Source organism: Nothoprocta perdicaria, unplaced genomic scaffold (assembly GCF_003342845.1).
Source record: "Nothoprocta perdicaria isolate Ctin4 unplaced genomic scaffold, notPer1 scaffold_269, whole genome shotgun sequence".
Classification (NCBI taxonomy): domain Eukaryota; kingdom Metazoa; phylum Chordata; class Aves; order Tinamiformes; family Tinamidae; genus Nothoprocta; species Nothoprocta perdicaria.
In genome coordinates this window covers 546,678-560,094 of record NW_020455498.1, presented here as the reverse complement: position 1 = coordinate 560,094, position 13,417 = coordinate 546,678, and the positions used below count along the sequence as shown (strand labels likewise).

Below are 13,417 nucleotides of genomic sequence, written 5' to 3'. Positions count from 1 at the left end.
CTTTAGCAATGTTTTGTCCTTAACATAAGAACAAACTGAAAAAAGGAAACTGGATACTTATTTTTTTAGTTTGTCACACCTGAGTAGATTCTCCCACTCCATCTTACACTTCAGACATGTTGTTAAATACCTTTATTACTTAGAGTGAAATTAATATACTCTTTGAATAACTACCTTAATGGAACTGCAGGATTGTTGTTGACTTGTGTGTGATTTTTCTGAGCATATACTACAGTAGTGGATACAGTACGGGGCCCTGTACTGGAAGYAGCAGACCAGAAGATGGCATTAGTTGCATTGAAAGAGAATATTAGACAGTGCTTCCTCAAAGGCAGCACTGTGCAATGAGTTTTTGCATTAACTTGCGGGTCATACATGGCAATGTAGTCATATTTTCATACATACTTCATGAAAATTGCTCCCTTCTGTGGCATAGTAGGAACCGATAAGGGATCTGACAGGCTGTACCCACAAATGCTGAGGGAGCTTGCCAGTGCAGTTATGAGGCCAATCTTGATTATCTTTGAAAGGTCATGATGATCAGGAGAGGTGACAGAGGCTGGAAAGAAAGTAAATATCACCCCTATCTTTAGGAAGGGYGAGAAGGAGGATCCAGTACATGAAAGACATTGACCTGCTGCAGCAAGTCCAGTAAAGAGTATCTCACATGAGGAAGAGCTGAGAGAGCCCAAACTGTTTCACCTGGGAAGAAAAAGCTCAGAGGGATCTTGTGTATAAATATCTGAGGGTAGCATGTAAAGAGGATGGGGYCAGACTCTTCTTGCTGGTTCCYAATGCAAGGACAACAGGCATCAGGCACAAAATGAAACACAGGAAAGTCTGTCTGACAAGTCTTCTTCACTGTGCGGATGATTGAACGTGGATCAGGCTGCGCAGAGAGTTTGTGGCATCTCTGTCCTTGGAGGTATTCAAAACCTGACCACTCCAGCTGCCTTGATTGAGCAGAACTGGACCAAATTTTCTCTGTGCCTCTCCTCCAGCTCCTACTATTCTGTGATTCTATGAATACTAAAATTATCCTTTAAAGAAAAGACACTTAAAATGTTGCAGCAGAATGGCAAATTTTTTTTTTCTGGGGGGGCATGGGGTGGGCAGGGTGGAAGGGAGAACACTTATTCTCCCTCTCTGCCTTTCTCTCTTGTTTTTTTGTTTTTTTTTTTTTTCCAATTTGTGTACATACTATGTTTGGGTTTTTTTCCCTCTCTCCTTGATTTTTTCTGGATTCCTGGATTCTGAGCCTAGATTGAATTTTTACCATCATTCAGCATCTTTTTTGCTCTAGCAACCATGCTGCTACTTCAGATTTCAAGCTAGTTAGGTTTAGTGCATGCAAGTCTACTTCTTGTTTTCTGAAACTGTGTTTTAACACAAAGAATAATCATAACTAAAAAGAGGAATTTGTGTGCTTTTTAAAGAAAATTCATCTGTAGCCTTTTTTTTTTAACTAAAAAATCTATTTTTCATTTAATTCTTTATTCATGACTCACTGAAATATTACTTTTACTAATAACTAAATTCTGCATAACTAGGCTTCCTATCATCAATCATATTGTCTGTTCAGCCAGAAGTGAAAAATGTAAAGAAAGATAATATTGCAGTAGCACTGATTTGGTTCTCAAGGCTTTAATAAGATAAATGTCAGCACTGGTGCACTTAAACATCATCTATTGCAGATAAACTGAAAAGTGGAAGACAACTTAATTAGTGGACATTTATATTGGGAAGGGAATCTAGTTAGTGGACACATAAATCTTACAGTACTTGATCTCAAATGAAAACACAAGTGCATCCAGGAGAAGATTATAGTGCAAAGTATTACTCCAAATGCTTCATTTCTTAATTTGAAATCATGAAGACTACCTKTCTTTGAGGAAGACTGCAGAAAAGAATAGTACTTAAACTGATGCATAGATGAAACTACTGTGTGCTTTTCTAGCCAATTAGCTCATCTTTTTGAGGACGAGATGACACAAGGAAGGAGTAAGTYCCTGGGGTGAAAGTAAAAAGTGAAATAGATGAATTATTTACAAATCCCTTGTGAGATTCTAATTTCCATTGAGCTGCATTTTTGTTTTTATTTTTAAATGCAGTGATGTCAGTAACAGAGTAGTTTCAAAAACACTCTTCCTCTACTTGCTAAGCAGCTCATGGTATGTTGTGAATAGTGATTAATGGAGGAGAACCTGAGACTATATTGCATCTCTCCACCAGCTTCACTGTTACTTGATTAATAGCACTTATAAATTCTGCATAGCTCCTTTCAGTGATCTTTAGCAACTCAGATGTTTCCTGACATCAACATTTTACTGCCCAGCAGAGTTCGCTCACAGCAAGTATTCCCAAAAGAAAATAGAGATCTAATGAGGTTGTGAAAATTAAATCGTTAAGACTGGAAATGAGGTCACTTAGTCACTTGATAATAATATGTGTAATGGGAAGCGCAGAAAGCTTGTATGTTTGATCTGGGRGTGTCAGAAAGAAGAGCTATTGCTTTATAGGGAATAGCAGTTTAGCTGTTGGAGATGGACTGGGGGGTTGTGAATTCCCTTGTACTGCTCGTACTTGCCTTTTCCTCATGCTGGGTTGCAGAAGCGAGGCATCCACCCTAAGGCAGTTGTCCCTCAGTAATTGGTAAAGATAGATTGGTTCCTTCAGATGGTAATTCACCCTGATTATCTCAAACATCTYTTTTAGATTGGGAAGGACTGCCTGCTGAAGCTACGTGTCTCTTTTAGATGAAGAGCTTAAACTACAGCCCTGACTTCTGGGTGGCCACTGTTAGCTGCAGTGAGTTGTCCTCTGAGTGACTGTGTCATGAATGAGAGGCTTGAGCACTGGGAAGACAAGGAGACATAACACCAACCACAAAGTGAATCATTGCAACCAAATGAAAAAGAAAATAATTGTTAACCTTTTGTAATCTTTATTTCTTAACATTGTGTTAAGTATTATGTACCATCATTCCTTTTTTCAGTATGAGCTTTTTCAGTAATGGWCTACCTGAGGTAACTGGTTTACGGTAGCTCCACTAATATATGGGCATTCTTGATCCTTGTTCTTTTTAGTGGTTGGTTTGTCAGAGAAGGTGCACAACTAGCTGTGAGAGGCAGCAATAGGCATCTGTTCAGAGGCCAGCTCAGTTCATGGGGAGGAACTTGGACAGACCTGGGCCTTTAAGATGGACTGAAACACAGGAAACAGAGACACTATCCAAGGAGTATCACACAGTGCCTGGACAGCTACAGAGGAGGAAACAGCTGAAAGGGGCTTTCTGGGGAGCTGAGAAGTGGACAGACACATGTGAGAACGCTGAARAGGGAAGGAAAGGCAGTGCTGATGAGTAATCCCACTTGAATCTTTCATGGCACTGGAACCAACAAAAAATGTCATGATATCACCCAGTGTCGCAATTCTGTAAAACAAACTTGAAAAGAATTATGACAAAGAAACTTCTAAAGGTGGCAAATTTTGAGTCATCTAGCACAACTGATTATGGTATCAAAGATAAAAAGTGGTTATTGGAAGAGGTGTCTGAATGTCTTGAGGTAATAATTGCATTGTTATGAAAGCTTCATAACGGGGTGCCCTTCACGCTGTCACAGTGTTGGTTGTGCATGCACAACATTCTGCACAATAAAGCTGGCATGCTCCTTACAGTGGCAAAGCTGGAGATGTTTGTCATGTTACATTACTGGAAAAGTTAATTGATAGAACAAAAGTCATGTCAAAAGATGCAGTTATGTTGCTCAGTTACAGGGGTTAAAATGGTGCGCTAATTTTAAATGGAAGTATAAATGTGATCAAGCCTTGCACTCACCCTTTGATGGTTGTTCCAATATACAATCATCCAGGGCTGATTCTGTTTTGATTGACGCATCAAGAAAGAGGTTATAACATAAAGCACTATCAGTCTATGCATTTCTTCTGCAAATCTCACACTATTTTTCAATATAAATACAAGTGTTTCTTAGTCTGGAAGTTCTAAATTGTAGTTTGATCTACTCTAATTGTAGCTATTTAAATCAAAATATCTGCCTACATACAGCCCTGAAACTCTTAAAAAAATGTAAGGTCTCTTGAAAGTGTTTTTTTAAAGTGATCTGCTCATATAATTTGCACTGGCTTGGGCTGTTCAGGAGTGCTGCATGGGATGAGGAGCAGTTCCACACACTGCAGAGCAGCACTTCTTCTCCTATAACAGCTAAAGTTGATTAACAGTCACTGCTACACGTCATTCCGTAGTCTGCTGGACACTGTGTGAAAGCACTAAAATGATTTAAAGTCCAAGATTGATGTGGTTACTCTGGAAAACTGTAATTTTGATTCCCAGCAGAAAGCTGCCACTAGGTATTTCATAACTTCCTACCCTTTAGAAATTTTCATGTATCCACAGTGAAAATTGGCATTTTGTGATTGCCAATAAACTCTACAATAGTTTCTCAGGAGTCGGTGGGATAACCCCAGTTAATACTTTGTGCTTACTCATTATCGACCCCAGCACAATGGCCACTCCCAATCGAAAGGAAAAAGACCTCTTAGCATGGGAAAAGGAAATGGGACATTGATCTTGCCAAGTCCTTTCTTCCCATTGCTGGAACAGCATGGTCAAACAGCTAAGGTTTGCTGAGGTTTCAGTAAATACAAAGGCAGAACTGAGCTACAGAAGGAAAAACATAAAGTGATGCTAGGATTGCACATGCAGCTTGGCAAGCACATCAGTCTTCCTCAGCATCGCTTAGGATCACGCTGCTGCTCTCTCGCTGATAGATGACATAAGGGAGCTTAGCAAGAGAGGAGCACGAGCTCTGTACAGTGCTGATGGATGGGGAGAGGTGGTGGTAATCCAGTAGAGATCTCTTCACCTTTAGTTCCATGGAGATGCCTGAAGATTCTGCTTGATGTGCATTTCCATCCTGCTCACCAGTTTATGTGAGGTCATGTAATAGCCCAACAGGACCGTGTTTGAGAATAATGAGTCAGAGAGTGTCAGGTTGTTCTCGTGTTATTGCGGTGTGGCACAATTACATCTCAGTCCACAGAGGTTCACAAGTCCTTTCCTCTAAAATCTGGCACAGGTTTCAAAAGGGAAACCTCAGAGCAACTGACCCGATTGTTTAATGCTTGAAAAAAATGAGTCCTGGGGTCACAGTAGGATCTATTTGAGATATTCTAACAGAGCCTCGTCTAAATCTATGTAGAAGAGCTTTCTCAGTTTAATAGATGGATTAAGGGCATGTTTCGACTGCTTGAAAACTTACTACACTTTTTTAATGCACTCATATAACTATTTTTCTGATCATGTACTATCACTCAGCTCTCTCAGAYGGTTAGTTCTAGCTGCTTAACAACTCATACTCCCACTACCCTCCTTTCTGGGAACAAGTGCCCAGGTGTGTGCCACTGCCTTGCTGGCAGCACCTTGTGAAATCCTCTTACTGCACCRATGTACTTACCAGAAAACAAGTGTCAGGCTTTGCCCTTAGCAGCGAAGACTGACGTATATCCTATTGTGGATTTGCAGCAGGAGGAAGAGTTGATGATCAAGAATTACTGAACTGCAGTTCTGTGCAAATTTTATCTGTGGGATTCTTTTCTGCCTTATAAATTCAGCAGAAAGCATCAAGCTCTAGTTTATCTAGCTACGTGCTGGCTCTTTTGTCACAGCCCCAGCAAGGCACTGAGGGCACTGAGGCTGTAGGCTCATTGCGTGCAGGATCAATGAGTTACGAAGCCGGCACGGTCTCAGGCATGAGTCAGCGTCCCGGAGCAGGCATAGCCATAAAATGCCAWACCCATTGCCACATCCCTCTTGCAGTTTTTGACGTACCCTGAATAGTTTCTGAAGTCCCAGGACCTTGGCTGCATGGCCCAATGTTTTATGAAAGCCTCACATTTTAGGTGACTTCTGTTTTATTTAATTGCTATGTAAGGGTTTCACCCTGGCTCCTCACTTTTCTCCGGTGCCATGGAGATGGACCCCACTTGGCGGGAAGTGTCTTCATGACTCATCTTAAAGGATGAAAGAGCATCCATCACATATAGGTGAGCTGACTGCAGGAGTCTCTGGTGACAGCAGCTCAGGGAAACATCAGCATGAGGAGGCATTTGGGTGGCTGAGGGTTTTTATCTGCTATCAGAATAGTAAGGCAAGGTGCTTTGATCATTCTCACAGTGGCCTAGGCAGGGTGGGTGAACAGAAGGCAAACTGAGMGCTTTTACGCAGAAACTTGTGTGAAGCACAAGCTCTCATAGAAATAAGTGTAGAGGATTGATTGCTGTCTTATTGTGCATCTTATTATTCTGTCTGATCAGACAGGATTGGATTAAGCAGATTTCATTCTGTGTGATAACAATAGCACAGCATTTCTTTTAAAACTGAATTCCTTTTCAAGCTCTGTGAGCAGAGAGCTTGTAAAAGAATAATTCTAGAACAAAATTAGTGGAATCRGACATTGTTATAGTTAATCATAGAGTTATTTTGATTTGGGGTGACTGAGAGCAATTTGGGGTGAGAGCAATGCCATGTTTGCCRGTGCAAGGTTTTGGTCTACTTAGACTCTCCTGAAAATGCCTTTCATTTTTTCCTGGCTGTTTAGCTTTACTATTATTTATTGTTGTGGAGTTTCTTTCTCCTCCATTTCAACTTGCATTTCTTTATTCTGACTTGTAATGCTCTGAGTTTCATAAATTAGCTTTTTTTAAACCTAATATTCTGGTTTAATTTTCTTGGTTTTCTTATTCTTGCGGATTTTGCAGGGTTCCTTCATTTCCTCTAAGTGTTTCTAATCTCATTGTGATGTTTAACATGCAGASAGCACTATTACGAGATTATTTGGTAAATGATCTTTATATTTTTWCAGGTGGTGTTGCCAGAGGAAGCTGTCACCAAGGCCATTCAGAGATTTGAGTAAAAAACTGTGTTTTGGTGCAAAGATTGTCTCATTTGAATCAGAGCATTACGTCTATTCCGRTTATCTTACATGACTCATGGAACATGAGGTTATCTCAGAGAGGTGGCTAGCTCACTTCCAGCCCCAAGTCTAGCAGCTTGGAAAATAACACTGAACTTCAGTTTTTCCACCCACAAATGTACGAAAAAAAAGCATTATTGTATTAAATAAAGAAAAAAAGAAAAGACAATGGGGAAATGATACCAAACTATTCTTTCCCCGAAGCAGCGTAATAGCCATTTACAACTGTCTGGCTTCTTAATAGAAACCTGCCTGCTTCCCAGGTCCTGCACAGCACCTCACTCTCAGGTTGGGGTTTTCACATCCCAAGAGCCTGCCCCTCTTCTGGCGGACAGAGCAGGCCCAAGCTGCTCTAATTCTGCCAGCCCCTTCCCTGCTGCAATCCTGCTGCACCACTGACTGCCCCAGTTTGACTGGCTGTTTCAACCAGCTGTTGTATCCCTGCTCCAGCCTCTTCCTGCATCAGCTCCGGGGCTCCTTCATTCTCTAGATAATTTCTGCAGCTTTACTAGCAGCTTTTCTTACTCCTGCTCTTTAGCAGGGAGTAGATAGAAGTGTGCATATATGTTCACCCACTGGCTTTTTCAACTCATAKAAGAGCATTAAATATTCTCTCCTTCTCTCATCCTGCAGCAATCTCTTACACAGACTCTCATGCCTTTTCTTCCAATTTSTGTGCCTTAAGTCCAAAAAGCCCAGTGTGACTATTCAGCCCAAACACACTCAGGCACAGGCGGTTGCTCCAAACTTTTACACCTTATCACAACTGCAGGCTTTGCTCCGTTGTGTGGCAGCTAGCCTTCTGGGCAGAAATGCTTTCTGAAGACATAGAAATGTATATGTAAATTAAGCACATGCCCCCTGGTCCCTTTTCCCCATCTCTTTCTCTTTCCAAAATGTCAACAGAGCACTTTGCCTCTTTGAACTTCGCAGCTCCCTCGGGGGCCAGGGAGCTGCTCTCTCTCCCAGGGCTTGGCAGCAAAGCTCAAAGCTGCTTGACAAAGGAAAAGATCTTTGACCTTGTCATGCACAAGGGATGCTTGGGCTTGTTAGGCTCTCTGCTTGTATGGTGATGGTTGCCTAACATTTTAGAAAGCTGTAGCCAATTCAGTGTTAACTTTTGCTGATTTATTTTCAAGCGGAGTTAGGTGGTAAAATTTCAAGGAAAGGGAAAAGTCTGGGGATAAAAAGAGCTGGCAGATTTCAAAGGCTGTTTGTATGAAAATATGTTTTCGCTTTGAGGATTTCTAGGGATTAGGAGGAAAGATCCTAGTAATTAGGAGAAGTGCCTATTTGCAGGATGAAATGTTTTCAAGATAATTGTGAGAGTAATGTGGTAGACTTAAATCAGAAGGGAGCCTGGTGACAGTTACACATCTCATACTAGAAATCTGTTTASGGGACAGGCTCTGCTAGTCTGTGTCTTCTATATCTTTAGGTAGAGCCAGAGGGCAGTGGAAGAAAAAGTAGGAGCAGAAAATGAGTCACCATGGTRCTTCTCACCATGAAAAGTCTCTTTATAAATTCATTCCTTCATTCCCCCCATCCAGAGTAGAGAGACAGCCACTTGGTTAGCTTAAGTGCTGGAAAAGAAGGCTGCTACGTATGGGCCAGGGAATAAATAAAGCATGGTGCACAGGGTCAGATCCCTGCTCACTTCTGCTTTTTACAGCAATCCTTCAAGTCGAGACTTCAAAAAGTCTGTTTTTGTCCTAGCCTTTCTCTGTTCTGTAGCACAGGCTCCTATAAAACTGCTGGGAAGTTTCCCAGATTGTTCTGTTCTTTCTGTATATTGCAGGGAAAAAAAAAAAAAAAAAAAAAAAAGCAATACTGGTGTATCCAGCTTTCTATTGCTGCTTATTTCATGCTGCTGTACGCTGCTATGCCAGTGATGGGCAATAGACTAGAGAGGAGAGCAGTGGAGACAGATGGAAGAGAGGGCAACACCCAGGAGAGATGATGAAAGGCAAAGTATAAAGTAGCAGACCCTTGACCTCCCACTAAAATACCTAGAGGATGGAAAGGAAAACATCACAAAAGTGCTTCCAAAAGGGAGAGAGAAGGTAAAAGGGATTATCTGATCACCTCAGGCTTCTTCCAAGTGCATTCATTGAGAATACAGAGAATATACAGAAAAAAAAATCAGAAAGGTACAGACCTAGGGAAAGGAAAGATATGTTTGGAAAGAGAACATAATTATGTTATGTGAATATTCCCTTTTACTTCCAGTTCCTTTTCCAGTTTTGGTAAAAACAAGCTTTTTATATAAAACTTCCTGGCTTTCATATTGCAAAATTCAAGTGGTGGTTTCCACACAAAGAGAATATGAAGATGAAAGAGGAAGAATCTTTATGAGAAAAAATAATAAAAAAAAAGTGAAAGATTGCTTATCACATCTTTGTATAAAAGTTAGTGRTGTCATTGGCATTAATAGTCTAAGATACTTCTAAAAAGCAGAATGTGGCATGAACACAGTCTGCATTTTTATGCTATCATTCAGCATAGAGGCTCTACATTATTGCAGGGGTTTCTGTATTTTTCTGGTGTTCGGTAGGTTATGTAATTTGCCGTCACTGCGTATTAGAACATACACAGTGTTGTTTGCAGCGATTATGTAACATAAATCAGCCTTCTCAAGTGCTCAAGAGACATTATGAACTGGCATGCAAGGGAGAAAGGGAAATGCCTCCTGGTCTGTATCCTGTAGCTTTTGTTTGTCTGCAGTCTTCATCACCTTCCTCTTTGCCTGGCAGGGCCTAAAAGCAGTCAGCTGCTTTATTGTTCGCTTTAAGGCAGAGCACTGAAAGGCACCATCGTATCTTCCCTTAGCRAAGAGAAAAATGACTTCTGCTGGAAAACGCTTTTCTGCCCTTCCACGTTATGCAAGCCCAGTGCTTCACAAGGCAGCTTCACCAGGCTCTGTGTTTCCACATGWACAGCAGTGCTGCTGTGTGGTCTTTCCTGTAAGCTCACCTGCATCTACATGGAATGGGAGAGCCTCTCCAGGCTGCAGGAATCATCTCATTTCCAGATGGATCAGAAGCTGGGACACTGGGGGTGTGCTTCAGAGCCTAGGCTGAGGAGAGGCAGCRAAGAACCACAAATAAACACAAAACTAGGCCACCTAGAACCTGACTRTTGGGCAGACTGTACGGGGCAGAGAGCGAGCGTTCAGCTGAGGACTTTATATACCTTTGAGAGAGAACTGACTGGGAATGGCTGGGAACATACAGAGTGGATCAGAACCAGAGCCCTTTCAAGAGTCTGAATAGAAGCTTTAGAGTCTAAAGAATCAGAAGTGATACTGCTCAGTGCACCTGATTTCATGCTATTAGATGTTTCCCCTTCCTCCCTAAAACTCCCAAGGTTTGGCTTCCCTTCACTATTCTTTATTCAACACCAGAAATCTCTTTTCTGCTGAAGAATAGGTGAAGCAACTGACTGGCAGCTCTTTGACTTTCCTGTTCTGTTAAAACAATGCCAGCAAATATATCATTGTGAGCAATTAGAGTCATTGCTGACCGAATTTACAATCYTTTTTCCAATTTTCATCCTTTGCTTTTGACTTGCTGTTACACAGCATGGCTTCTGGGACCCAACTCTTTTATCTCCTACAGTCTCAGTGCCTGGCTCCCTAGCTATGTCTGCTGTCCTTTGGATGTCARCCTGGTCACAAAATTGTCATCTGTGTACAAAATATCTCCACACAATGTAATGTCTCACCCTTTGTGTGACAGCAGAGGGTCACAAGCTATCACAAGTTCAGTGTGTTGCTTCTCATCAACAGTAGAAAATACTATAGTAAAGAAAACATGAGAAAACTATGCTTTCTGCTGGTCATTTGTAGCTTGCCTTTTTTTTAATCTTTCTTCTAGGTTTGTGCGGGCTTATTTTGTTCCATGTTTATTTTTTTCCTGTGTAACAAGCAGTGCTATGAATGCTCTGCTCCTGTACCTCTTTTGCAATGTTTTCATCCATGCACTCAAAGCTAAAAATCATTTTCAGTAAGAAGTACTGCTCAGCCAGATAAGTGAACCTGTTGGCTGATGTCTGGGTAGAATACCTGAAGTGAACAGTTTCTGTGTTCATGGAGACGAGTGTTACTGTGTCCATACGCCCTGCACACTCTGCAAGCCTGTCATTCCAACACGGTTCTCCCTGTGACCTTGGTGGACCCACTTCAGTGCATCCTTGAGCGTATATGTAGTGAAACTGAGATKGTGATGGCTTCAGATAGTGCAGACAGCAGAATGAAGAATGCAGACTATAATGGACTGTGCATGGACTGGACAGCTTGAGCTGTCCAAGGMAAATGACATTACTTGGTGGTTCTCGTTAGTACATGGTTCTTTTCTTTTCTTTTCTCCCACCGGCTGGTACTGACAATGCCAGTGCCCGTGGCAGGGAGTTGCTTTGTTTCCTTCTGCTGTATCTAGTCCTTCTGCTTGATTCTAGTGAGGGGACAAGCTCATATGACAAAATCATCAATATGACCTCAATAGATCCATTTAGAGGAAATGGAGAATTTTTTCTTCATTCCTGCGTTACCATTCTGGCCACTAGCAGATTTCAGTTTTAGAACTGAATGCAGCTTTCCTGTGAGGGGGCTTACATCACTCCCAGCTGTTTAAAGGGTTTGTCTGGGCTAAGCAGAATCAGGCCAGCTACAGTGGCAGCAGAGCCCTGGCAGGAGGGAGTTCTGGAAATGCCCAYGTACATTCAGGCAGGCCTAAAAATGTTTTTCTGTGCTTTATGCATTCCCACTGAGATCTCCTGAGGGCATTTACACGAGCCAATGCTCAGAAGTAAGTAGTCAAAGTCATTGTTTCAGTGATGGAGATGGAAGCCAAGGTCCAGGATCATCCAGACAGGCCTGGACTTTGACTGTTGTTCTGCTTAGTTTTGTTCTGTGTCTCATAGCAGAGAATACAGGAGAGAAAATAACATTCTCCGTTTGTTTATGTTCTCCAAATATAATATTTAGGCAGATGGAATGTGACCTCTGGGAGAAAAAGAATTAGAGACAATTTAGGGAGAATTTTTGACAGGTTGGTTTTTGATTATAATCATCCTCTTGCTCAACCTGCAGTTTTGTTACTAAACTAATTTAGGAAGCTGGATTGTATCTGTGGGGTTTTGTTTTTGTTCTTTTTATGCAGAACTTAATGCAAAGAAAAACAACAAAYGGATGATGCATTTAGCAATTTGATATTCTTTCCTTCAGGACATCTGGGATTTTTTCCAGTGTTCATTTGATGGCATTAAAAATGATTGAGATGACTAAATGGTTTACAATTATACATATTCAGCTAACATGAAAGCAATTACTAATGTGTATAATTATCTCCAGAATTACTTGGATCATATAAATGGCATTCAAACTAACCATTTTTAACTGTTTTCAAGGGAATGTATCATTACATAATTCATAATAAGAATAATATCTTACAATCTGAGCCCAATATTATTGCCTTTTCCAAATTTAATTCTCAGATTAAGCTCCTGGAGAATGAAAGTAGAGCTCCTAGCTTCTATTTTAACCAGTCTTTAGAGTGCTTCTAGATTTTGGATGATTTGCTGAGTATTTAGGAGACGGCAGAGATTTATCTAGAGATAACCTCTTATCTCTGACATTCTGTCACTTTAAAGTGGGTCTTAAAAACTGATACTGAGATCAGTGCTGAATCTATTATTCTCTGAGTCAAAAAGACCATACTAAGGCCAGTGAAGGGTTGGTCTTGCGTGACTGAGCCCTAGTTAATGAAGACAGAGACAGAGAGTCAAGCATGAGAGAGAAACAAGAGCTTGGATTAAAACCCATGCTAGCTACATCAGTGGTGAAGGCCAAGATGCAGAAGGAGGGATAAACAAAATGATTGATGGCTAGCAAAAGAAGTGAGGATTATGTACAGTCTTGATGGCACAAGCACTAAATGAAGTTTTGCCTTTTCCAAGGTGCAAAACCTTTTCCATTTTTAACAACTGCAGGAATAGCTGAAGTGTAAGCTCCACTTCCCTTTCCATACTCTCCTCCATTAATGCAGTGGTTAATAATAAAGGTAGTTTGGCTGTGTCTGCAGGAAAGAAGCACCACAGATGCTGAACTGATCTACATGCATTTTTCTGGTATATAAAACCTCACAGCAGATTTGAAGTGAGGATAATGTGAAGACAGCTTTGCACTTCCTGATGCTACTCCTCAGAGTCTCTCATGTCTAACAGTAATGGAGCTTGCTCTGACTTTCTGTCAGGGGACAAGAGAAGACTTGTGAGGRGACCAGGTTCCTGCTGTTGAGGCAGGAATGAGGGGCAGTGGCCTCATGGATGAGGGGCACAGTCCCACAGTACTCAGGCCAGGCAAGCTGAGCAGATTTGGTGACAATAACAAGGATCAGCCAACAGTCCAGTGATTGCCAAACAAGTTC

At 41.3% G+C, this 13,417-nt stretch overlaps 1 long non-coding RNA gene across 1 annotated transcript; it reads left to right on the top strand.

Moving 5' to 3' along the window:
• Positions 1-799: 799 nt before the first annotated feature.
• Positions 800-3,871, top strand: LOC112948569. Its single transcript, XR_003249647.1, has 2 exons — positions 800-925; positions 2,716-3,871. It is a non-coding gene; the product is annotated as an uncharacterized LOC112948569 (long non-coding RNA).
• Positions 3,872-13,417: the final 9,546 nt, after the last annotated feature.